At 42.5% G+C, this 16971-nt stretch overlaps 1 protein-coding gene across 2 annotated transcripts in view; it reads right to left on the bottom strand.

Annotated features, from left to right (window-relative positions):
* The window catches only part of LOC115870330 (zinc finger protein 383), a 68550-nt gene that overhangs the window by 26373 nt on the left and 25206 nt on the right, over positions 1-16971 (bottom strand). Inside the window, exon 1 of one of the 2 annotated variants that reach the window (XM_045292904.1) lies at positions 1388-1452. The exons of the other annotated variant lie outside the window; for it this stretch is intronic. The gene's annotated coding sequence lies outside the window, so the exon portion shown is untranslated. Of the gene's footprint in view, positions 1-1387; positions 1453-16971 lie in introns of those variants that run through there. 2 annotated transcript variants of the gene reach the window in all.

The following is a 16971-nucleotide window of genomic DNA, read 5'->3' on the forward strand; positions in this document are numbered from 1 at the left end:
GAAACGATGTACAAATGCGCATTACACAATTGATGTGTGTATGGATTGTGATAAGAGTTGTATGAGCCCCTAATAAAATGTTTAAAAAAAAAAAACAGACCAGGAAAAAGACAGGTTTACTGGTCTGATAGAGGCTGATGGACCTTCAGTCTAATACTATTGCCCTTAGACACCCATAAAACTAGGACTGAACTCACAATTGTGGCTTGACTTTCAGCCAAACAATAGACAGGCTCCACGGTGAACAATCACCACGGCGGTACACACTCCTACGAGGTGAACAGGGCCGCGCTTGCCTGGGAATGAACCTTGGATTCCAGGAAGGAATAAAAAAGAAAGGCAAAGGGAAATGGTAAACATAGGGAGGACCTTGAAAGTGTGCTCTGATATTGAGAAGATTGCAGTCAGTCACAAAGCGAATCTGAATTGTTGAATAACAAGTCGCTCTGTAAACTTTCATCCAAACCGCCAAGTTCTAAACCCACACACAGTACAAACAGGACAACCAGATGGCTCAGCAATTCCACTCCAAGGTACAGATAGACCTGTCTTAGTTCTCTAGGACTGCTATATCTAATATCACAAGTGGTTGTCTTTAATGAACCAAACTCTGTTTTCTCAGGCTCCTCCTCTCCCACTGCCTTCAAGTCCGTTCTGACCCAGAGAGACCCTCCACGGGGCTTCCATCACTGTAACTCTTTACTGGAGCAGAAAGCCTTTTCTTTCTCCCGCAGAGCTGCTGCTGGTTTCAAACTGCTGACCTTGTGGTTAGCAGCCCAAATCCTAACTTATTATGCCTCCAGGCTAAAACTCTAAATTTAGTGCAGGCTTTGGGGTGCGAGCTCTGCTGGCTGTAGAGCAGCGATTCAGCAGAAGTTATTTTATTTGTTTCGGGGTGGGGGCCCAGAATCTGTATGGGCAAGATCAGGTCTGTAGGGCCTGGTATATGGAGTAAAGCATCCCATATCTTGTAGGGCAGCCCAAATATTTTAGAAAAACAAACAAACAAGACTAGTCCTAAGAAAGTGGAGCTTAAATATGTGCCAAATGTCTCACTTTTCCAAACCATTCTATCATCTCGGACATGTCACCACTCCTCCCCTTAGTACAGCGGTTCTCAACCTTCCTACTGCTGCGGCCCTTTAATGCAGTTCGTGTTGTGGTGACCCCCCCCAACCATAAAATTATTTCGTTGCTACTTCATCACTGTCATTTTGCTACTGTGATGAATCGGGCAACCCCTGTGAAAGGGTTGTTTGACCCCCCCAAAGGGGTCGCGACCCACAGGTTGAGAACCGCTGCCCTAGTCTATTCCCTTACATCCCACGGTTCTGCAATTCCCTGCAATGGCTACCCAGAAATCACAATGTGAAGGAAAATGGCTCACATAGTTGTGGGTGCTGATAAGTCCTACATCCAAACTTCAGACATGCATCTGGAGGTTCCTCTTCCTCCCTGAGGCTGCAGAAGTTGGTGAAATCAGACCAGGTGACAGGCCTTAACTCACTCCAGTTCCCCAAACCGGAGGTCTGGCAGAGAAAGGCAAACCAGAAGCAGGGTTAAAAGGATACGCTCCTATCTTGACTCACCTCTTGCTGGTAGTGAACTCCCACCCTTTGCTTCTGAGATGGCTCACTTAATACTTAGCAGGATGTCAATCAGTCACACCTGAATCATATAATACAATCAGTATCTTCCCTGACTTTTTACCCAGACCCATTAGGAAAAAAAGTCATTTGGTGGGAATCACGAAAGCTAACTATGACCAGAAGAGCCATGAATAATTCACTGCACTGCAGCATCCTTGAAAAGTAAGCATTGTCATAATGGAAAGTGTCCTCAACACAAATTTCCTGGCCCTTGTCTCACCAACACAACTTTCAATTTTCCGGAAACTTCATCCCAAACTCCCAGGACCTTGTGTCTTTCAAGAAAATCAATCAAGATTACCCCTCTGGAAGGCCCCAGCTCCACCCACACATCAACAAGGAAGCCCTGGGTCCTCCCATGCCCTGGCAAGAAAGCCCCTGGACACCCCCTGCAGCAGGCTCTTCCATTTTGGTTTTCTAACTCTAGGTCTTTGCACATCTCATCACATTTAGCTTCTTCTTCTTGAGCGACCCTTTGAAAAGTTCCGTTCAGCTCTTGGCTTCATCGTTTTTCTGCCATGTACCTTAGCTACTCCAGATTCAGAGCTAGCTGCAGAGTCTCTTTGACATACACTCTGACCTCTTCTTTCTTTCATGACTTTTGCTTTCCTCATAAATGATATTCTTGCTGTCCTTCCTCAGCTTATCAGGTCTTCTGTCATTCATATTCAAGACATCAAAGCTGTACGTCAGACGTTCTCAAAATTCAGCTGCGAGAGACTCAAGGTTGTATTTTGGCTCTTGTGGACTTGCTTTAATTTTCTCCAGGTGTGTCCGGAACTTACATGTGAGCACCTGTTGCCCTGTGCCACAGTCAGCTCTTGGCCTCGGCTTAGCTGCTGGCATTGAGCTTTTCCAGCATCGCCACCCACAGATGTGGTCAATTTCATTTCTGTGTATCCCATCAGGAAAAGTCCATGGGTACAGCTGCCTCTCGGTGTTGTTGAGAAAAAGGCATTTGCTATGGACAAATCTTTAGTCTTGCAAAGTCCCCTCGTGAGCTGCATCACTATGCATCATTAGAAAAAACAAAGAAACAATAATGAAACCACTAAGTACCTCATGACCTGAATGAACCCGGAGAACATTCTGCTGAGTGAAGCTGGTCGATCATAAACAGACAAATATTGTACGAGACTGCTACTAAAGCTATAAAAAACAAGACAAAGACTTTGGAAGACCCCCAGGGAGGGAGGATGTGTTGGACGAGTTTCTTTAAAGAAGCAAATCCAGTGGCTTTTGTATGTGCATGCATATCGAAAGATACTTATGTCTCAGAAGCAACAAAGCCCACTTGGAAGAAGCCCACCAGCCTGTGTGATCACGAGGAGTTGAAGGGATCAGGTATCAGGCATCAAAGAACAAAAAATCAAATCACTGTGAATGAAGGGGAGTGCAGAGTGGGGACCCAAGACCCATGTGTAGGCAACTGTACATCCCCTTATGGAAGGAAGGGTCGGGGAGGAGACGAGCCAGTCAGGGTGCAGTGTAGCATCGATAAAACATGCAACTTTCCTCTAGTTCCTAAATGCTTCCTCCTCCCCCACTATCATGATCCCAATTCTACCCTACAAATCCGGCTAGACTGGAGGAGGTACACTGGTACAGATAGGAACTGGAAACACAGGGAATCCAGGACAGATGATCCCTACAGGACCAGTGGTGAGAATGACGATACTGGGAGGGTAGAGGGAGGGTGTGGTGGAAAGGGGGAAGTGATTAGAAGGATCTACATATAATCTCCTCCCTGGGTTTTGGACAACAGAAAAGTGGGTGAAGGGAGACATCGGTCAGTGTAAGTTATGAAAAAAAATTATAAATTATCAAGGGTTCGTGAGGGAGGGGGAAAATGAGCTGATACCAAGGGCTCAAGTAGAAAGAAAATGTTTTGAAGATGATGATGGCAACAAATGTACAAATGTGCTTGACACAATGGATGGATTGTGATAAGAGCTGTATGAACCCCAATAAAATGATTTTTTTTCAATGTAAAAGTATTAGACACCTCATTACAATCACTGACTCGGTATACTTTGAGGACCACTGCCAAACTCCTTGGAGATGACTATTCAAGCCAGTGTTTGACTAGTAGTTGCTGAAATATGAAGATTTACTCTCCCCAAAGTTTCTCATAAGGTCTATCTTACCAGTCAAGAATGGGGTCTCCAATATCCAGCACCTCAGTATGTGAGGCTATGTTTTTGAGCCTTACAAAATACCACTGCCATTTTTATATAATAAATAGCAAAGCTTCCCAGCCTTAGTAGCCAGACTCCACTTATCCAAGAATGTATGACCTGAACAATTACAAGACTGTCAGTGAGGGGGCAGTAAGGGATGTATCCTCCAATGATGGATTATAACTTCATTACATGCCCCTTATTTCCAAATACCTTTACTTACTAGGATCCTGACTTTGGTGCATTTTTCAGATCTTCCAGGGTTTAGGGTTGGGGGATGGGGAAGAATGCTGCTTTTCTTGGAACTTTTGTGTTAGGGCTCATATCTTTTTATGTTTAAATCTTAACCGTGACCTTATAGAACAAGGTAGAACTAACTGCCCCTGTGAGTTTCTGAGATTGTTAACTCTTTAAGGGATTAGAGAGCCCCATTATTTTTTTCTGCAGAGCTGCTGGTGGTTTTGAACTGCTGACCTTGCAGCTAACAGCTGAGCTCCCTAAGTAGCTTAGAATTAGAGGGTCCTGTCATTTGAATTCTAAGGAGCCCTGGCACACTGTTGGGTAAGTGTTGGGTTGCTTAACTTTAAGATCAGCTTTGTAAACCCAGCAGCCATTCTGAGAGAAAAAAGAGGATGCTATTTGCTCCCATCAAGATGTACAGCCTCAGACACCCCATCAAGGGTAGCTTGGAGCTGGAATCAACACAATGCAGTGGGTTTGGTTTGGGTATCCTGAATTCTATGTCAAACACAATTATTCCCACTTTGGGTAAAGAATGTTGACTGGTCAGACAAGGACTTCTTTTAGGCTTCATAGTTTGTCGTTGATTTAGAATTAAAGTGTTTTCAGTTTGTCTTCAAACTACATTTCTGTCGAGTAATAGAAGTCATTCATGTCTGATACCTCTTAAGATGCATCTTTATGGCAATGAATGTACAAATGCGCTTGGCACAACTGATGTATGTATGGATTGTGATAAGAGTTGTATGAGCACCTAATAAAATGATTTTTAAAAAAGATGCATCTTTAATGAATAGAAGCATTGATTCTTCACGTTTTGTTGAATATTTTCCCATTCACACATATGACCTCCTGAAAGAGGACAACTTTTCGAATCACTCCTCATTTGGACACTCGTAACTTTGGGTTAATTGTTTAACATTTTAAACATCAGTTTCACTTATCTGTAATGTTGTGAATACTAAACTACAAAACATGTGTAAGTAAGTAAGTGACATCACTATATTATGGGATGCACAGTAAGATTTGTGTATTAGTTTACCAAATATTTTTTGAGTATGTACAAGAGTTCCAGCATTCTTCTAACACTGTACATATACGAGTGAACCAAACAAATCCTAGATCTCTTGGATCTTAAGACCCTGGAGGAAAAGACCATAGAAAGCTCATGTAACATTTAGATGGGGACAAACATTAAGATGCAGCAGCTTTCTGTCCCTTGTAGTCTAGGAGCAGCAAGAATCCATGTGGACATGGCCAAGTCTAAGAACCAAACGTACAGAACCAATCCAGAAGATGGCAGAGAATGGCATTAAAATTTTTTAAAAACAGATTGGGCACAATACCTGCACTGTGTCTCCAGTGCTGTCTCTCGTAGCGCTATGGGCCAGTGAGGGACATCGTGCCTCATGGTGGGGCTGGCCTTCTCTACATTGGCTGCTCTGAGCAGGAATATCATCCTCAGGGCTTGGTGGGTCAAGGTGTGCTCCACGCTCCCTCTCCCTTCATTTGCTCCCATGTGCTCTGATCAGACATGTCCCTCTCCCTGAGCTGTAGCTTCAGTGTTGTCCTCTGAAGTGAATTATTCTGTGGGGAGAGGGGATGTCCACGTAGTTGGGATTGGGACTGGCCCCTCAGACCTCTCTATTGGTTCATGTCTGTATGATCCAACCACACTCCAACAAAACACTAAGGGTGTGCAACAGAACAGCAAGGGGATCAGAGCAATGACGTCCCTGGGGAATTCCAAAGACAGACTGTGGGGCCAGGGTGTGGCACCCATCAGACTCCACCAGAAAACACTCATAAAGGTCAGCAAACAGACCTTGAACTATTTATAGGCTTGTTGTTGTTGTTGTTGTTTAGTTTTCTTTTATTGCTTTGTTTTGCTCTGTCTTGTTTTTGTGCATATTATTATCTCTGAATGTCTATCTGGATAAGATAGACAGGATAAACAACCTGGATGAGAAAACAACAGACTGACGGTTCCAGGGGGCCATGGGAGAGGGGGAGGCAGGGGAAAGGAAGTGGGTGCTAACAAACCCAGGGACAAGGGAACAACAAATGATCTAAAATCGATGGCAAGGAGGGTGTAGGAGGCCTCATAGGGCTTTATCAAGGGCAATGTAACCAAGAGGAATTACTGAAATACAAATGAAGGTTGAGCATGAGAGTGGGACAAGAGGAAAGTAAAAGGAAATAGAAGAAAGAACTAGGAGGCAAAGGGCATTTATAGAGGTCTAAATACAGGCATATACATATGTAAATATATTTATATATGATGATGGGGAAATAGATATATGTGCATATATTTATATGTTTAGTATTAAGGTAGCAGATGGACATTGGGCCTCTACTCAAGTGCTCCGTCAATGCAAGAACACTTTGTTCTATTAACCTGGCCCTCGATGGTGCTCACCCTCCCACCACAATCGCTGAAGACAAAGCGGGTGCATAAACAAATTTGGTGAAGAAAGCTGATGGTGCCTGGCTATCAAAAGATATAGCATCTGGGGTCTTAAAGGATTGAAGATAAACAAGCAGCCATCTAGCTGAAAAGCAACAAAGCCACATGGAAGAAACACACCAGCCTGTGTGATCATGAGGTATTGATAGGATTAGGTAGCAGGCATCAAAGACCCAGAACAAAAAAATCATATCATTGTGAATGACGGGGAATGTGGAGTGAAGACCCAAAGCCCATCTCTAGGCAACTGGACATCCCTAACAGAAGGGTCACGGGGAGGAGACGAGCCAGTCAGGGGTGCAGTATAGCACTGATGATTCATACAACTTCCTTTTAGTTCTTTAATGTTTCCTCCCTCCAATATCATGGCCCCAATTCTACCTTACAAATCTAGCTAGACCACAGCATGTACATGGCACAGAAAGAGCTGGAATCACAGGGAACCCAGGACAGATAAACCCCTCAGGACCAATATTGGGAATGGCCATACCAGAAGGGTAAGGGTAAGGTGGGGGGGAGAAAGGGTGAACTGATCACACTGATTTACATATAACCCCCTCTCAGGGGGATGGACAACAGAAAAGTGGGTGAAGGGAGACATCAGTCAGTGTAAGACATGGGAAAATAATAATAATTTATAAATTATCAAGGGTTCATGAGGGAGGCAGGGTGAGGCAAAAATGAGAAGCTGATACCAAGGGCTCAAGTAGAAAGAAAATGTTTTGAAAACTATGATAACAAATGTACAAATGTGCTTGTCGCAATGGATGGATGGATTGATGGATTGTGATAAGACTTGTATGGGCCCCTAATAAAATGATTTTAAAAAATAAAATAAATTGATTTGACATTTTAAAAAAAGAGTTGTATGAGCCCCCAATAAAATGATTTTTAAAAAATTTTAAAATCCTGGTCACAACAATATGAATCTCTTAAAAGAGCGGGTCCCAATTTACTCAGGAACATGCACTTTGCCAAAAAGAACAAGAAGGGTCTGAAGAAATTGCAAGCGAACACTAAGGCTACAGATGCTCATGACAAGGAGATCGAGCCTAAGATCTCAATGGATCTTAGCTACAAGCTCAGTCGACTCTCCTATATTACCCATCCCTAGCCTGGGAAGTGTGCTCCAATTTGTAATGCCAAGGGTCTGAGGCTCTGCCAGCCAAAGTCCAAAGCCAAGGCTCAAAGTAAGGCTGATGCTCTAGCCAAGGCCTCGACTGAAGCTCAAGATCCAGCTCCAGCTTTAAAAGGTGCCCTGCCTCCCAGAAAGCTCCATAGTAGAGTTCTCTGAGGATAGAGGAACTCGTGTGCCGCTTGGGTTGCCATATACATGGAACTCTTGCCCCATGCCATTTGTACAAATAAACCGAGGCAAGCAAAACAAACAAATCAGAGTAAGGAAAGGCAAATTGTTGGAAGGGAAATTCTTTTTTAGAATGTTCAAGGGAAGCCCCTCTTATGTAGTGACATTTGAGGAGAGAAAGTGAGCTACACTAAATATGTGGGAAAAGTGGCATCAGTAGGTGGGTTTGTGGACTGCACCAAGTGACTATTAAAGGGGGTGAGGCCAAAATAACTGTAAAATTTTTATGCAGTGTTCCAGCAGAAATTTGTTATGCTTAATAAAAATATTTCTATAGTTAAAATAGCAAAAGCATTCTTTCATAAACCCATTGTACATGTAGCTGTATGTTGACATGGGTAAAACTCTGTGGTAATTTCCTTTTTGAACCTTCTAATACACTCAAGTCAGAGCAGTCACAACCCCATTACAATGCCACATTAAAGCATGTGTTTCATACAAACACTTGCTGTTATTTTTGTTACTGTTGGTGTTTGCATAGCTGTGGATATTTTTCAAATTTTCTAGTGTTTTAGTTTCAATATTGTGGTAAGTAGTATTTGTGAACCTATATTAACCTTTTTTGAGAATCAAAGGTGAAAACTAAAAAAAAAGTTACTAATAATGTTGTAATTCAGTGTGGGAAGAGTTTACAAAGTAATTTTTTGTATGGATCCATAAAATCTAGGAACTATTACATTTGAGCAGTTTACAATTATATCCCATATTACTTAAGTTTATAGTAAACCTACATGTATAGAAATTGTTGACTATATAACTCTGATAATGAAATGGAGAAATTGAATTACAATTTCTATGTTACAATTTTTTGTAAAAGTACAAAAAATAATAAGGTGTGTTAGTCTGGGTACACCAGAGAAACAAAATTTATAAACACTCATATGTGTATAAGAAACAGCTTTATATACAAGAGCAACTGTACATTAGGAAAACATCCCAGCCCAGTCCAGATCAAGTCTATAAATCCGCTATTAACCCATATGTCCGATACTAATCTATAAAGTCCTCTTCAGACTCACGCAACACATGCAATGATGCCGAAGGCAGGAAGATCACAGATCAATGGGTGGGAAATCTTGTGAATCCAGTGGCGTTGTAAGTGTCTCAGTGCTGGCAGGGGTTTCCACGTGGCTACTCCAGCTCAGGGCACTAGCATAGCTCCACATGTCTTGTCAGCTCTGAGCGTGTCCCACTCATTTATCTCCTTACTGCCTCTAAATGAGGTCAGCTGTTACCTGATTGACAGGCTGTGTTAGACAGGGTTCTCTAGAGAGATAAAACCAAATTGCTGATAATTTAATATATTTAATTATAAATATAATTAGATATATAACACAAGAAATGAACTGTTACATTATATACAGATAGATATATCATATAAGAAATGAACAGTTAAATTATAAAGCAGTACAAATGGCTCAGTGAAACTCACTCCCGTGAGAGAGAGCTGTGAGACACTAGCAGTCCTTTTAAGTCTAGTCTGCTGCCAGGTCTTCCTCTATATATAGAGAGAGCTAGGCTATCTCAGTACAGCAACCAATCACAAGGCAGGTCACCAACTGCCAGCCAGGTCACCAACCGCCAGTCCCCAGCTCCAGAGATGTCTTAAAGGGACCTCAACTTACAGCGACACAGTTCACAGGCTAGGCGTCCCACAGGTAGTGTGGCCTTTAAATTGAGGCACACTGGTCCGATGATCAAAGAGTGAGAAACAAGAAAGGCGATGCTCACCAAGCCATTTATCTATCTGCCCTTCAGTTAATCCCACTTGTGTTTATTGGCCAGGCTGGCACAATAAACTTTCTCAATCCACCCCTTGCCAACCTGGCACCTGTACACGATTCTTCAGCCATATATACTTATATAATTTACGGACATTGATGAAATCACACTTATTTTTATCACCAATCATCTATCATACATATAAATGAAAACACAGTCCAATTGTATCTGATATATCATACCTGAACAAAGGAAAGATATGCAATAAGCACATAAAAAGAAAATACATTGACAAAGACAAACCTCGCTTTTGCAATTGATCACGTGGTCGTAATTGATAGGTAGAACTACCTTCTACTACTACCCATTCTGTATTACCTTTGCCCTTAGCAAGCACCTCAGCTGGCTGTGGGTTTTTGCCTGGTGGAATTACAAACACAGGGAATCCAGGACAGATGATCCCTTCAGGACCAGTGGTGTGAGTGGCGATACTAGGAGGGTGGAGGGAGGGTGGGGTGGAAAGAGGGAACCAATCACAAGGATCTACATATAACCCTCTCCCTGGGGGATGAACAGCAGAAAAGTGGGTGAAGGGAGACGTCAGACAGGACAAGATATGACAAAATAATTGATAAGCTATACAGAGGGGAGAATATGAGAAGCTGATGCCAGGGGCTTAGGTGGAGAGCAAATGTTTTGAGAATGATGAGGGCAACGAATGTACAAATGTGCTTTACACAACTGATGTACGTATGGATTGTGATAAGAGTTGTATGAGCCTCTAATAAAATGATTTTTTTAAAAAGAACGAAATGAGGATGGTGAGACTTTAGCTTGAGTGTTGGGCTACTAATCACAAGGCTGGCAGATGGAAATCACAGGAGAAACTTGAGGCTTTCTACTCCTCTGCAAAATTAGTCTAACTACAGGGGCAGTTCTGCCCTGGCCTAGAGAGTCACTAAGAGTCAGAATCGACCCTCTGGCAGTGAGAAGTGAGGATGGTGGCTTCAGCTCGTTCGCTTTCACATCACCAGCAAAGACCAATTGCTAGAAAAGGACATTATGTTTGGTAGAGTCATGGAGAACTAGAGAACGCTGCAATGAAATGGGTTGACACAATAGCCACAAAGATAGACTCAACCATGTTTCCATCGTGAAGGTGGTGCAGGACCAGATCAAGTCTAATGCTGTTATATGGAAGGTCACCATTAGTCAACGTAATAACTAGACAGTTGGCCTACAGAATCAGAAACTCTGGGAATGGGCCTGAAGTGGTTGGCTTACAAACTTTCATAGGTGGGGGAAAAAATTCACAGGATTACAGGGTTAAGGTGTAGGTGTTACTTAATTGCAATTGTGAAGCTAAAGAATTATGTACAGGTGCCAGGTTGGCAAGGGGTGGATTGAGTTATTTAGTTTATTGTGCCAACCTGGCCAATAAACACATGTGGGATTAATTGAAGAGTGGAGGAATAAATGGCTTGGTGAGCCTCGCCTTTCGAGTTCTCGGGTCTCTTGCTTTGTGATGGTTGCACCAGAGTGCAGCTGCCTTAGCAGTTCCCAGCTTCAGTTGCAAGGCTGACTTCCTGAAAGACATCCCCAAGGAGAAGCCACATGAACCTATCCCGATGCAGCCCTGGGTGCTGAAGCAGCCGTGTGGAGACCCCTGCCAGCACTGAGATGCTTACACGTTCACTGACTCGGCTTTCCTCCTGCAGTTGGCATCATTGTGTCTGTTTTGTGAGATGGAGGAGGACTTTGTGGATTGGTGTTGGGCATATGGGTTAATGGGTGAATGTTGGACTTATGGGCTTGGGCAGCACTGGGTTGGGATGTTTTCTTGATGCACAGTTAACCTTTATATAAAACTCTCTCTTATACATGAGTTTCTGTGGATTTTTCTCTAAAGTACCCAGACAAATACAGGGCCTAACATTCTGGTTTTAATAAACCCTCCTAATGACTTCCACCACTTTTCTGTCAACCACTTATCTCTCAGTTTGTTGAATTGTGGTGGCTATGTGTGCTGCTGCGATGCTGGAAGCTATGCCACCATTTTACATACCATCAGGGTCACCCAAAGTGAACAGGTTTCGGCAGACGAAGAAGACTATGAAGAAGGACTAGACTGCCACTCCTGAGGAATTAGTTACTGAAAACTTTGTGAATTGCAGTAGAATATTGTCAGATACTGAAAACCTCATGAATACTGGCAGCAGTGGACTCGAACATCTTGTGAGACTGGTGCGGGACCAGGCAGTGTTTCATTATGCTGTGCATAGGATCACTGAGTTGTAACCGACTCGATGGCACCTAACAACAGCGATTGGGTGCTTGTTAAAAATCTGAAAATCATTCATTTCATAAATGTTCAAGAAGCACTCATTGGGTTGGGGGGAGAGCCTCAGAATTTGCAATCCCAAGTGATCATGCGGTTGGTTAGGGTCCCACACATTGAGAGCTGCTTTGAAGGAAGCTCCATCTTCCTATGAGTATCCTTTTATGCACTGGCCCTTTTAATGTGTTTTCTTGGCTGATGGCCAAGAGATTGGATCTGAATCCTGGGACAGCTAGGGCATGTTGATTTCTCTCACACGTGCTCTCTTGCTCTCATTTTTATTCCCCTGTAAACACGTCTCTCCATTTCTAAGCCCAGCATAAGCTCCTTACCGGAGCAAAGGAAAGAGCGGTGGATGTTGGAGAGATGTCAGATAGTCCTTGTGCTGGTGAGTGACAGAGAACGGGGAGGGCTATTGGAAGGTGCCAGTCCAGGTAGTCTTGTAGAGGCTTCATGAAGCCAACCAAGGCTAGAGGAATGAACTGAAATTTTTTTTAGCCTGAGCTTTCCTGAAGCCTTGCCCATACCCTTGGGTTTGTCTCCCTCTTTTTATCAAAGTATATTACTTAGAATTCTACCCATACTCTGAAACATATTCCATCCCAGCTCCCCCTTTTCCTCTATGTGCAAAACTGTATGTATGTATAAACTGCTTTTTATAGTTTTTATTTTACACAAGTTATTATAAAGAATCATATATGCACTTTGTGTGCTGCTGGGACAAGGTGGGCACACCCCACCTTTAATACTTCCTGAATGGCAGGGTTCTGCATGAATCCTATTCCCACATGGAAATGGACTTAGGATTCACTTTCCCACATCTCCAAGGTCTTTGTTATCAGCCCCTTCTGGAGCACTCTCCCTCTCACTCTTAACTATCCAGAATTAGGTTAAAAATCCCTAGCCATTGAAGGCCAGGTCATCTGATAGCAGCTATTGGCTCAGGAGTTTGTACAATTCCCTGCCATGTAGATCAGCCAGACTCTCTCTCTTCTTCTAGTTCCCCGGGAATAGGTCACAAGCTACAAGGACACTGTCCTTTTTCATCAACTGCCTATGCAGCCTTTGGCTGTTTTCCAGCCATCCAAAGATGGACCATCATGCGTTAGGACTCTTTCCTATGACTGCCTGTGTAACCCTTCCTAAAGAGCGTGAATATGTAAACAAAAATCTCCCAACAGAGAGAAATCCACATTCAAATGGCTTCGCTGATGAATTCTACCCAACATTTAAAGAAGAATTAACTCCAATTCTTTTGAGACTCTTCCAAAAAATTAAAAGAATGCAACATTGTCTAAATAATTTTGTGAGACTAGCATTACCCTTACACTAAGCCAGAAGAAACATACCAAAAATATCAAATTACAGAACAACCTCCCTCATGAATATAGGTACTAAGAATTCAGTTCATACATGCATGGATTATTTCAAACAGAATATGTCTAAAGATATGAAAATTCAACTTTTTAAAAAAAGGTATTTTATTGGAGGCTCGTACAATTCTCGTCACAATCCATACATCCATTCATTGTGTCAAGCACATATGCACATTTGTTGCCCTCATCATTCTCAAAACATTTGCCTCCCACTCTAGCCCCTAATATCAGTTGCTCATTTCCCCCTCCCTCCCAACTCCCGCTCCTTCATGAACCCTTCATAGATCATAAATGATTATAGTTTGAAAATTCAACTTTTAATTTACTGTAACAAAAAGAAAGTCACATAGAGGAGACCTTGAGCTAGGGTCTATCTCTTTAGAGATATCGCTTGATATCTCTTTAGTTTGAGCTTTCCTGAAGCCTTGCCATTTTCAGAACTGACTTGATGGTAGTGAGTTGGTAATCAGACTATTTCATGATCATTTTCATGATCAGACTGTTTCATGATCTATTTCATGATCAGACTGTTTCATGATCTACTTCAAGATCAGATTACTTACCACACTTCATGATTTCTAATCAAACATGGAGTCCTTGGGTGGGGCAGATGGCTAATCACTCAGCTACTAATCATCAGGGTGGAAGTTCAAAAGCATTCTTGGAAGAAAGGCCTGGTGATCTACTGGCTGGGTCAGATATAATATGTAGTCCTTTTCAGTGACCACACAGAGTTTACAGACCATCATTATAGTTAAATGGCTTATTCATGTACAATTTAGAAACATAGTCAACATGCTACAACTCAAAAATCACAATCAGGAATCATGAAGGCAGAATTTCCCCTTTTATTTTTAAGTACAGAACAGCTCTTTCATCCCCCTCTACCATATAGACCTCCTTTCAAGCAACTTGTCTAGGTGCTACTCCTTGTCTCTGCTGTCTCTGCCACTAGGCACCTTCATTTTCTTGTGAAGTGTTTCATTTCCTTGGCCTGTTACAGCTCTTTTAGGAGCCTGCCCCCTCTCTCCAGCTGCTGCTTCTCTTTATCTTATTCTGCCTCGCTCTGTTAAACCTTCTTGGGAGGGGCTTCCTAGTCACGCACAACTCCTTGTCACTGTCAAGGCAGACTCTCCCAGCTGAGAGCACAAATTGATCAATCCCTTTTCAGTAAACCACAGGCACTTCATTTACATAATGGGCGTGGCAGGGCTACCAACCCACCCCTGTGGACTTCAGCAAAGGTCCCACCAACTCCACTAGGACTTGGTGCCTTCAGGGTGGTGGGCATAGCAGAGTGAGAATGGCTGCCACCTGAAAACCCCAGAAGGCCATTAGGGTGCTTTATGGGCCTGAGAAGGCAGGTGTAAGTAGACATAAGATCAGTCACTTTTAGAGCACACAGGAGCAAATGAAGGGGGAGGGGGAGAGAGAGGAGTACACGGTGGCCCACCAAGCCCTGAGGACGATATTCCTGCTCAGGGCAGCCAATGCATAGAGAGGACCATAGAGCTGCCCTCACTACGGGACATGATGTCCCTCACTGATCCATATGCTGCAGGGGACAACACTGGAGAAACAGTGCGGGAATTTTTCCCGATCTGACCCCACCACATCAAGGTGAAGTACTAAGGGTGTGCAACAGAACAGCAAGGGGAGCAAAGCAATGAAGTCCCCAGGGAATACCAAAAATAGACTTTGGGGCCAGAGCATGGCACCCCAATCAGACTGACCGGAAAACACTACTAAAGATCCACAAACAGACCTTTAACTATTACAGGCTTTTCTTTTATTGTTGTCCTTGGTCTTTTTTGTTGTTGTTTTTCATTTGTTGCTTTGTTTTGCTCTGTATTGTTTTTGTGAATATTATTGTCTCTGCATGTCTATCTAGATAAGATAGACGGGATAAAGAATTTGGAGGAGGAAAAAACGGACCGATGGTTCTGGGGGGCCATGGGAGAGGGGGAGGCAGGGGAAAGGAAGTGGGTGTTAACAAATTCAGGGACAAGGGAACAGGTGATCTAAAATTGATGGTGAGGAGGGTGTAGGAGGCCTGGTAGGGCTTGATCAAGGGCAATGTGACTGAGAGCAATTTCTGAAACCCAAAGGAAGGCTGAGCATGATACTGGAACAAGAGGAAAGTAAAAGGAAATAGAGGAAAGAGCTAGGAGGTAAAGGGCATTTATAGAGGTCTAAATACAGGCATGCATATATGTAAATCTATTTATATATGACGATGGAGAAATAGATATATGTACATATGTTTATAGGTGTAGCATTAAGGTAGCAGATGGACATTGGGCCTCTACTCAAGTACTCCTTCAAGGCAAGAACACTTTGTTCTATTAACCTGGCATTCTCTGCAGCTCAACTTCCCAACATGATTGCTGAAGACAACATGGGTGTATAAGCAAATGTAGTGAAGAAAGCTGATGGTGCCCAGCTATCAAAAGAGATAGAGTCTGGGGTCTTACGGGCTTAAAGATAAACAAATGGCCATCTAGCTGAGAAGCAACAAAGCCCACATGTAAGAAGTACACCAGAATGAGGGGGAGTGCAGAGTGGAAACACAAAGTCCTGGTGGCATCGTGGTTACATCTTGGCTGCTAACTGCAAGGCCAGCAGTTTGAAACTACCAGCTCCTCCATGGGAGAAAAATGAAAATTTCTTCTACCGTAAACAATCACCATCTGGGAAATTCCACACTGTCCTATAGGGTCACTGTGGGGTGGAATCAACTTGACAGCAGGGAGTTTATATTTTTTTATTATTGTCCTCTAGATATAGTTGGCAAATAATAAGAACTTAAAAAGAGGTTCTTAAGTGCCTGATACAAGTCAACAGTAGAAATAATAAAGTAATATATTTTGTCAATCTGTTAAAATTCATCTGAAGTTTTGGGGGGTGGGGGTTGTTCTTCAGCGTTTTAAATTGAATGGCTGAATCACCTCTTTGAGCAATATACCTTGTTGTTGTTGTGTATATGTGTACAGTTCTGAGGAGGAGGTAGGAAAAGAGGGTGCAAAAGGCTCTATGCCAGTGTGTTTATAGTGAGGCAAGATTAACCATTGTTCTTTATGCTTGTGGATTGTTTTACTTTCCTTTGTATATAGTGTATTTGAAGGATAGATGAGTCATAATTTATAACTACTAGTCATCCTGGATGTTAAAGAGGTTGCCAGTGTATAACAAAACTTAGTAAAACATGCATTTTGTGTTAAAATTCTTAAAAGTCTTCTGAAAGTGGAGCATTTGTAGCTCCCTTGCTTATCACAGGAGGGAGAGAAGGGAATGGTCTACAAAGCCATAATGTTCATATTCTGAAGACACTTTTTTTGTGTACTGTTTTTACATGTACCCAGGTTTTCCCCAAAACAACTGTATAATATGCTGTGCATATAGTGCACCAACAGCCCTATTTGAAGCATCTAGTCTATCTGTAGATCTGTAGAAAGGCCCAACATATGTTAAAAGTAGCAATAGTAGTAACATATCACTTTGTATATATCTTTCTGCTAAAATTCATTAAAAATGTTTTCTTTGGGGATGGCATTGTTAAATCTCTCTGGGTGGTATACTAATGTCAATTCTTGTTCTTGGTTTGGAAGAGGCGGGAGTGAAGGAACTACAAAA

This window comes from Echinops telfairi, unplaced genomic scaffold (assembly GCF_000313985.2).
Source record: "Echinops telfairi isolate 266 unplaced genomic scaffold, ASM31398v2 ScPeMD7_655;HRSCAF=1070, whole genome shotgun sequence".
Taxonomy (NCBI): Eukaryota; Metazoa; Chordata; class Mammalia; order Afrosoricida; family Tenrecidae; genus Echinops; species Echinops telfairi.